Raw genomic sequence first — 8,853 nt, 5'->3', positions numbered from 1 at the left:
CAAGTTGGCAACATATAGAGATGGTCCCTACCCAACAATGGGCTCACAGTCTAGAAGGGGGAGACAGACAACAAAACAAAACATGTGGATAGGTGTCAAGTCATCAGAATAAATAGAAATAAAGCTAGATGCACATCATTAACGAAATAAAATAGTATATATGTACAAGTAAAATAAATAGAGTAATAAATCTGTACAAACATAGATACAGGTGCTGTGGGGAGGGAAAGGATGTAGGGCGGGAGGATGGGGAGGAGGAGAGGAAATAAGGGGCTCAGGCTGGGATGGCCTCCTGGAGGAGGTGAGCTCTCAGTAGATTGTATCTACCAATGTATCTACCAATAGTATAATGTACACTCCCAGGGGCTTAGTACATGCTGAGAAATAGCATGGCCTAGTGGACAGAGCACAGGCCTAGGAGTGAGAGGACCTGAGTTCTAATCCCAATTCTGCCACTTGTCTGAGGTGTGATCTTGGGCAAGTCACTTAACAATGCTGGGCCTCAGCTACCTCATTTGTAAAATGGGGAATAAGACTGTGAGCCCTCTGTGGGACAAGGACCATGTCCAATCCTATTATCTTGTAACTACTCCATCGCTTAGTACAGTGCCTGGCACATAATAAGCACTTAAATACCACAATTATCTTTATTATTAGTAGTACAGTGCTCTGCACACAGTAAGTGCTCAAAAAATGATTTATTGATGATTGATCAATCATAGTTATTGAGCATTTACTGTGTGCAGAACACTGTATTTAGTACTTGGCAGAATAATAATAACAATAATAATAATAATAATAATTATGGTATTTGTTAAGCACTTACTATGTGCAAAGCACTGTTCTAAGTGCTGGGGAGGTTACAATGTGATCAGGTTGTCCCACAGGGGGCTCACAGTTTTAATCCCCATTTAACAGACGAGGTAACTGAGGCACAGAGAAGTTAAGTGACTTGCCCAAAGTCATACAGCTGACAGTTGGCGGAGCCGAGATTTGAACCCATGACCTCTGACTCCAAAGCCCGTGCTCTTTCCACTGAGCCATGCTGCTTCTCAAACAACAGTGTTGGTACATGTTTCCTACCCAGAAGGAGCTGACAGTCCCTTTCCCCCAACAATGGTGATAGATAGGGTGGCCATTGATAATTTTACCATATACCAGACAAAAAAGCACATTTTGTGGAATTATGCAGAATTCACATGATCCTAAAGCATTTCTCTGGGAGGAAGCCTTAGGGCCCACTGTCCCCACCCCTCAACTCCTGGCGGTCGCCCCAAAATTGATCTCAGGTCAATGCGAAATCTCTCCTGCAGCATCTGAGTTGGGGGAATTCAGTGGCGAAGCTGTGGCAGGGGAGACTTGTCGATGAAATCATAAAAGCACACTAAATCATTTAGTTCCAATGGCAGACCATCTGAAATCGGGCCTGTCCTGTTTAAAATCAGGTAGCACCTACCCTACTTGATAGATAGCCTCAGATGGGTGACAGGACAGTTCCTTGTCCTTGAGGAGATTACAGTACAGTGACAATATAATTACAGCCTCATATGTGTTTTCAAAATTGCTAAGGTTGTAAAATTTCTATTCATATATGAAAGATGCACTGCCCACAGCATGCTTACCAGTGGCTCCTCCTTCCTGGTCCTCTGATCATTAGCTTACTTGACTGTGTTTTCAGCAAATAAATTCAATGTCTCCAAATAACAAATGCCCATGAAAACAAAATAAAGGAAAAAAAGATAAACAAAAAACAATGATACAAAATTTAATCAATATCTTACTGTATTTATTGCTTGATTTTTCACCCAGGATACCCTGATATTTTGGGGTCCATATAAGTTGATATATGATCATACATGGAGCAGGAACAAAGTCATTAGACCACACCTCTTGTAAGCTGACTGTTTTATTCTTCATTTTTTTAATCTAGATTCACTGGGTACAGGTAAACAGTATCTCTACTGTTTATTGGATTTGCTGCCTACTTATTTCCAATATTATCTAGTAGATCTTATTGCTGTCAGCATGATGTACTGAAAATATGGGAAGCAGCATTGCCTAGCAGATAGAGTGTGGGCCTGGGAGTAAGAAGGACTTGAGTTCTAATCCAAGCTCTGCCACTTGTCTGCTGTGTGACCTTGGAGAAGTCACTTCAGTTTTCTGTACCTCAGTTAACTAACTCATCTGAAAATGGGGATTAAAATTGTGAGCTCAATGTAGGACAGACTGTGTCCAACTCAGTTAATTTGTATCTACCCCAGTGTTTAGTACAGTGCGTGACATAGTAAGCACCTAACAAATACCACAATTATTATTATTATTATTAAAATGAAAAAGGTGGCAGTGTGCAACTGCAAGATCTGCCTTAACGCCATATGAGATTGCCACTTATGACAGGAGACTCTGTCGTCATTATTATCTACATTATATAAATGAGGAAACTGAGGCAACAGAAATTAAGTAGAAGCAGTAACTGTAATGTCATTTACTGAACATCTGAGCGCACACAATTTGCTAAGCACATAGCAAAAGAAGATGGACACACAAAGCTTACAATGGGAAAGTCAGATTTATAAAATTATTGATGAATAATGGGAACAGTAGTAGGAACTAAGATCAAATAGGCAGAGCAAATATGACAGGGTGAAAAAGAGAATACAATTATGTGTGTACATATATATATATATGTATATACACATATATGTGTGTGTGTGTGAGTGTGCATATGTGTGCATATGTGTGGTTGGGTATACAAATATAAGTTCTCAGGTTGGCTTTATGTTTGTTGGTATCAGTTGCTTGTCTAAGGTCACACAACAACAGCATGAGGAAGAATTGGGGCTACAACCTTGATCTTCTTTCATTCATTCATTCAATCATATTTGTTGAGTGCTTATTATGTGCAAAGCACTGTACTACGTACTTGGGAGAGTACAATATAAGAACAGACACTTTCCTGCACACAACGAGCTCACAGTCTAGAGGGGGAGACAGACATCAATATAAATAAATAGATAATTTAATAAATACATAAATTACAGATATATAGAGATATATACATATCTCTTCCTTCTAGACATATGCCGTATCCATGTTGTAACGCTTTAGCACAATCCCTGGCTTCCCACCGTCAGTCTCTCCCTCCACAAAAAAGCTTAATATTCTGTGTGTATGAAAGTCACACTTGCCAACAGTGATTGCCTCAGCATAATGGGACAACAAAATAGTAACAGCTAACGGCAAAATCGTTTGCTATTATGTTACCCTCCTACACTTGGAAACTGTTGGCAGGACCTAGTTGTGATTTTGTTCAGGCTCCCATTGGAAGCAGAGTTGAGGTCAAGGGGCTGAAAAGAAAGAAGAAACCCACCTGAGAACAACAATTATGCTAAGTGAAGTCTTTTAAATTCAGGAAAAAGGGCCTCTGTTTTTTTTCTTTCACTCTACCTACCTTGTTCAGAGTGTTCCACTAATAGTCTTGTGGAAGGAGCTAACCTGAGCTTTTTGTGTTACCCCTCCCTATCTTACCTTGCTGATCTCCAACTCCAACCCAGCTCATACATTTTTCTCCTTTAGCACCAACCTATTCTGTATAATAACAATAATAATAATAATTTTGGTATTTGCTAAGTGCTTACTACATGCCAAGCACTGTTCTAAGCACTGGAAGAGATACAAGGTAATCGGATTGTCCCACATGGGGCTCATAGTCTTCATCCACATTTTCCAGATGAGGTACCTGAGGCATAGAGAAGTTAAGTGACTTTCCCAAAGTCACACAGCTGATGAGTGGCAGAGCTGGGATTAGAACCCATGACCTCTGACTCCCAAGCCCGGGCTCTTTCCACTGAGCCACACTGCTTCTCTATTGCATTTATCTCTCAGCCAGCCACTTGCCCACATCCTCCCTCTGACGTGGGTGTGACTCCCTCCCCCTTCATGGCCAACAGACCACAACTCTGTTGTGTACAGGGGTACGTCTCTACCCCTGCTCTCTCTCCCTCCCTCCAGGCTCATATCTCCTCCTGCCTTCAGGACCTCTCCATCTGGATGTCTGCCCGCCATCTAAAACTCATGTCCAAGACTGAACTCCTTATCTTCCCTCCCAAACCCTGCCCTCTCCCTGACTTTCCCATCACTGTTGATGGAACTACCATCCTTTCCGTTTCACAAGCCCGCAACCTTGGTGTCATCCTCGACTCTGCTCTCTCGTTCACCTCTCACATCCAATCTGTCACCAAAACCTGCCGGCCTCACCTCCACAACATCGCCAAGATCCGCCCTTTCCTCTCCATCCAAACCGCTACCCTGCTCATTCAATCTCTCATCCTATCCAGACTGGATTACTGCATCAGCCTCCTCTCCAATCTCCCATCCTCCTGTCTCTCCCCACTTCAATCCATACTTCACGCCGCTGCCAGGATCATCTTTGTCCAGAAATGCTCTGGGCATGTTACTCCTGTCCTCGAAAATCTCCAGTGGCTACCAATCAACCTACGCATCAGGCAGAAACTCCTCACCCTGGGCTTCAAGGCTGTCCATCACCTCGCCCCCTCCTACCTCACCTCCCTTCTCTCCTTCTCCAGCCCAGCCCGCACCCTCCGCTCCTCTGCCACTAATCTCCTCACTGTGCCTCATTCTTGCCTGTCCCACTGTCGAGCCCCGGCCCACGTCATCCCCCTGGCCTGGAATGCCCTCCCTCTGCACATCTGCCAAGCTAGCTCTCTTCCTCCATTCAAAGCCCTACTGAGAGCTCACCTCCTCCAGGAGGCCTTCCCAGACTGAGCCCCCTCCTTCCTCTCCCCCTCCTCCCCGTCCCCATCCCCCCGCCTTACCTCCTTCCCCTCCCCGCAGCACCTGTATATATGTATATATGTTTGTACGTATTTATTACTCTATTAATTTATTTTACTTGTACCTATTTCTTCTATTTATTTTATTTTGTTAATATGTTTTGTTTTGTTGTCTATCTCCCCCTTCTAGACTGTGAGCCCGCGTTGGGTAGGGACCATCTCTATATGTTGCCAACTTGTACTTCCCAAGCACTTAGTACAGTGCTCTGCACACAGCAAGTGCTCAATAAAAATGATTGAATGAATGAACAAACTCTCCCCACCCTGAAAGCTTTATTAAAATCATGTCTCCTCCAAAGGACCCTTCATTTCCCTACTCCCTCTCCTTTCTGTATTGCCTATGCACTTGGATATTTACCCATTAAGCATCTGATATTCATCCCAACCTCAGCCCCATGGCATTTATGTACATATCCTTATACACTGCCATTTCCCCTATCTTTCATTTACTGCACCATCTCCCCTCTAGACTATAAACTAACTGTGGGCAGGGATTATGGCATAGTGGATAGGGGCACAGGAACAGGAGTCAGAAGGTTGTGGGTTCTAATCCCGACTCCACCACTTGTATGCTGTGTAACCTTGGGCAAGTCACTTAACTTCTTTATGCCTCAGTTACCTCATATGTAAAATGGGGATTGAGACTGTGAGGCCCACGTGGGATAAGGGACTGAATCCAACCAGATTTGTATATCCACTCCAGCACTTAGTACAGTGTCTGGAACATAGTATGCACTTAACACATACTGCCATTATTATTATTAATAATTAATATTAATTATCATTAATAATATTATTATTAATTATTATTATTAATAATAAGGTCTGTCCGTTGTACTCTCCCAGGTGCTTAGTAAAGTGCTTTGCAACCATCAGCACTCAAATGTCACTGATTGATTGAATAATTGATTTTTTTCTATTTCAGGAACTTTGTATAGATATGAGTTTGTGCTTGAGCAATGGCAGTGGAATTTACTAGGTTGTTAAACATTATGCTAATCCCTGGGGTCAATACAAGATAATCACGTTAGACACATATTTTGCTCTACTTGGGGCTCACATTCCAAGGGATGACAGATGCATAGAATGATGAGTGAATTACTAACAGCAACAAATTATCCAGAGAGGTGAAAATCATAGAGCAGGTCAGTGGTAAAGTTGGGATCAGTTTCCACGCACATCTCCTGACTCCCAGCCCAATTCTCATTACACTAAGCCATACTGCCTCCCAAAATAAATACTCTAATTGCTTGGAAGCTTTTCCTGGGAAATGACATGTTCAATGACACATTGAGAAGCAGCGTGGCTCAGTGGAAAGAGCCCGGGCTTTGAAGTCAGAGATCGTGAGTTCAAATCTCGGCTCCACCACTTGTCAGCTCTGTGACTTTGGGCCAGTCACTTCACTTCTCTGGGCCTCAGTAACCTCATCTGTAAAATGGGGATTAAGACTGTGAGCCCCACAGGGGACAACCTGATCACCTTATAACCTCCCCAGCACTTAGAACAGTAATTTGCACATAGTAAGTGCTTAATAAATGCCATTATTTTTTATTATTTATTATTATTCAAAACCCATTCCAGTCTAACAGCACAAAGACTCAAGGATGCTGCAAATTCTTAAATTGTTCAGCAGTATCAGAACATTAAGCCTGACAGTCTAAAAAATAGGGGATGTTGTTTTTAATGCACTAATTTTCAGGGACTATATAAATCACCAAAATATCTTTGTTAATTACACTAACTCCATAGAATCATAGAAAACAATCATCTAATTCACTCCTCTGTGAATAGCCTTGCACTGAAGCTATCACAAAAAGACAGTTATCTAATCTTTTCTCAAGAATCTCAGTGAAGGAGACTACACCGCCAGCAAAAACACATTCCATTTTATGACAAAGCTAATAATAATAATAAGGTGAATTCTTCTATCAGGTACCATTCAGTGAGATGAAATCTTCTCCCTGGTACCATTATTAACAATTCTGATCATTAAGATGAAAACTATAACTGAATTACGGGGCTGTGGCCATCACACTATCAAACAAAGCACTAATCTAATAAACAAAGAGAATCAGAAAGCTGAGCCAAGAAATCCAGTGCATAACTAACAGCCTAATGAATGTGGTTTCAGATAAACAATGTGAATGTTTAAGATCATGTTTACTATGAAGGTGTGCTTTGTGGAGGGTGTTATTCATCTACTTTGCAGTTGTGTGATTTCCTATCAAAACTGCTAAGTAAATGTTATTTTACATGATCTGCCTGCTACATTTAGTTTCAAATAAAAAGATAGAGTCCACCTAACAAATCATGGAAAAAAATCTAATTAAAAGTCCACCTTAGATAAAATCAATCACCTTCAGTCTTCACCAGTCCAGTAATTAACAGAACACACATAAAAACATATCTAATTCAAACGGCTTCATCCTTTTTGTTTACAGTAACACTATCAAATGTGGCTTTTCAATGGCTTGAGGTTGCTATCTAGTTGGATTAGATATGGGAAATCTAAACCATTGGAATTTGCTTAAAATTGGACTCTAGGTATTTAATGTTAAGACTTGTAGCCACTGTATATAATAAAATATTTGACAATTCTTATTGACAGTCAACCTAAAAGAAGTCATGTGTTGGGTATGTCAAACTCTTTGTGCCAATCACTTTTGCATAACAATCTCTCAGACTCCCAACAACTGGACAGAAGCTATATTGACAGAGCACACTTCAATTCAGTCAGATGTAATGTATTAGTTAACACCTGTAGGACAGCTGGTTGAAACAGACCAGCAGGCTCAGAGCCACCAGGAAGTGAAATGAAATGTCATGCTGGCCAGAGGAAGAAGGAAGAACCATGAAGCTAAGGGTTAACTTCAAATGTCGAAAGAAAAGTTCAAAATGCAATCAGTGCAGAAGGTTCCGTGACCTTGTTTGTGACGTCTGTACTCACTGGGAAGCTAGACGAACAGAATAGAGAAGCAATGTGGCCTAGTGGGAAGAACTCTTTAACCTAGAGTTTTCTTGGTAAAAATATGGCAGTGGTTTACCATTGCTGCCTTCTGCACAGTGAACTCGAGTCTTCGCCCTCGACTCTCTCCCGTGCCGCTCCTGCCCAGCATGGGTGAGTTTTGACTTGTAGCAGATTGCCTTCCACTTGCTAGCCACTGGCCAAGCTAGGAATGGGATGAGTAGGCCTCTGCTCGACTCTCCCTCCCATAGTTGGGACTGGTAGAGTACAGGAAACTCTCCAGGTGCAACCCTGAGAGGGGCAGTGCTTAGTATAGTTCATGGCATATAGTAATTGCTTAACAAAAAAACATAATTAAACCACAATTATAAGAATACTCAAAAGACAAGAGAGGAAAGGAAAGAAGAAACTGCACCAGCTCATCTAGACCCAGAGCACTTCCTTTTTGTCAGTGGTTCCAACTTACTGGTCATCTCCCAATCTAGAACCTCTCCTTCCAATGCTTCTTCCATAAGGGTATTTATCTTGGCAAATTCCCCCCACTCCCCCGACTCTCCCTTCTGTTCTTTTTCTACTTGAAGGTGAGCATTGCTCAGAAACCGGTATCCAAATAATAGTGCCTTTATTCCCACCCTTCAGCCTGATCATAGTGAATCATGAATCCTGTTGTGGGATTCAGTTCTTCATTATTCTGACTTAAGTGGCATTCAGTATCGTATGTGGAATTTAGACAAGAGTCTGTAAAAATCAGCTTTGATATCTTGTTTGGATAGTGAGGATCCCATGGTTCCATTTGAAAGATGAGAGGCTCATTTGGGCCCTTTGGTCAAGTGTGGTGGTCTACTTGTAACTGGCACGTAATGGAGAACTGAGGTTATTCCCAAATATTATGTGATCCCTAAAAAAAGGAATATTAATTTTATTTACTGGATTAGTTCTAAATGTTCTATCTCCCCTTTGCACCTTCCTCTGTAGATGTTGTATTTTCCCCTGAAGCTATAATAGGTATATCAAATGTAATTTCACAAAAACCTG

At 41.6% G+C, this 8,853-nt stretch overlaps 1 non-coding gene across 1 annotated transcript; it reads right to left on the bottom strand.

Annotated features, from left to right (window-relative positions):
* Nucleotides 1-7,981: 7,981 nt before the first annotated feature.
* Nucleotides 7,982-8,119, bottom strand: LOC119937663. Its single transcript, XR_005454178.1, has one exon. It is a non-coding gene; the product is annotated as a small nucleolar RNA SNORA7 (small nucleolar RNA).
* Nucleotides 8,120-8,853: the final 734 nt, after the last annotated feature.

Source organism: Tachyglossus aculeatus, chromosome 1, assembly GCF_015852505.1.
Source record: "Tachyglossus aculeatus isolate mTacAcu1 chromosome 1, mTacAcu1.pri, whole genome shotgun sequence".
NCBI lineage: Eukaryota > Metazoa > Chordata > Mammalia > Monotremata > Tachyglossidae > Tachyglossus > Tachyglossus aculeatus.
This window is presented reverse-complemented; position numbering and strand designations above follow the sequence as displayed.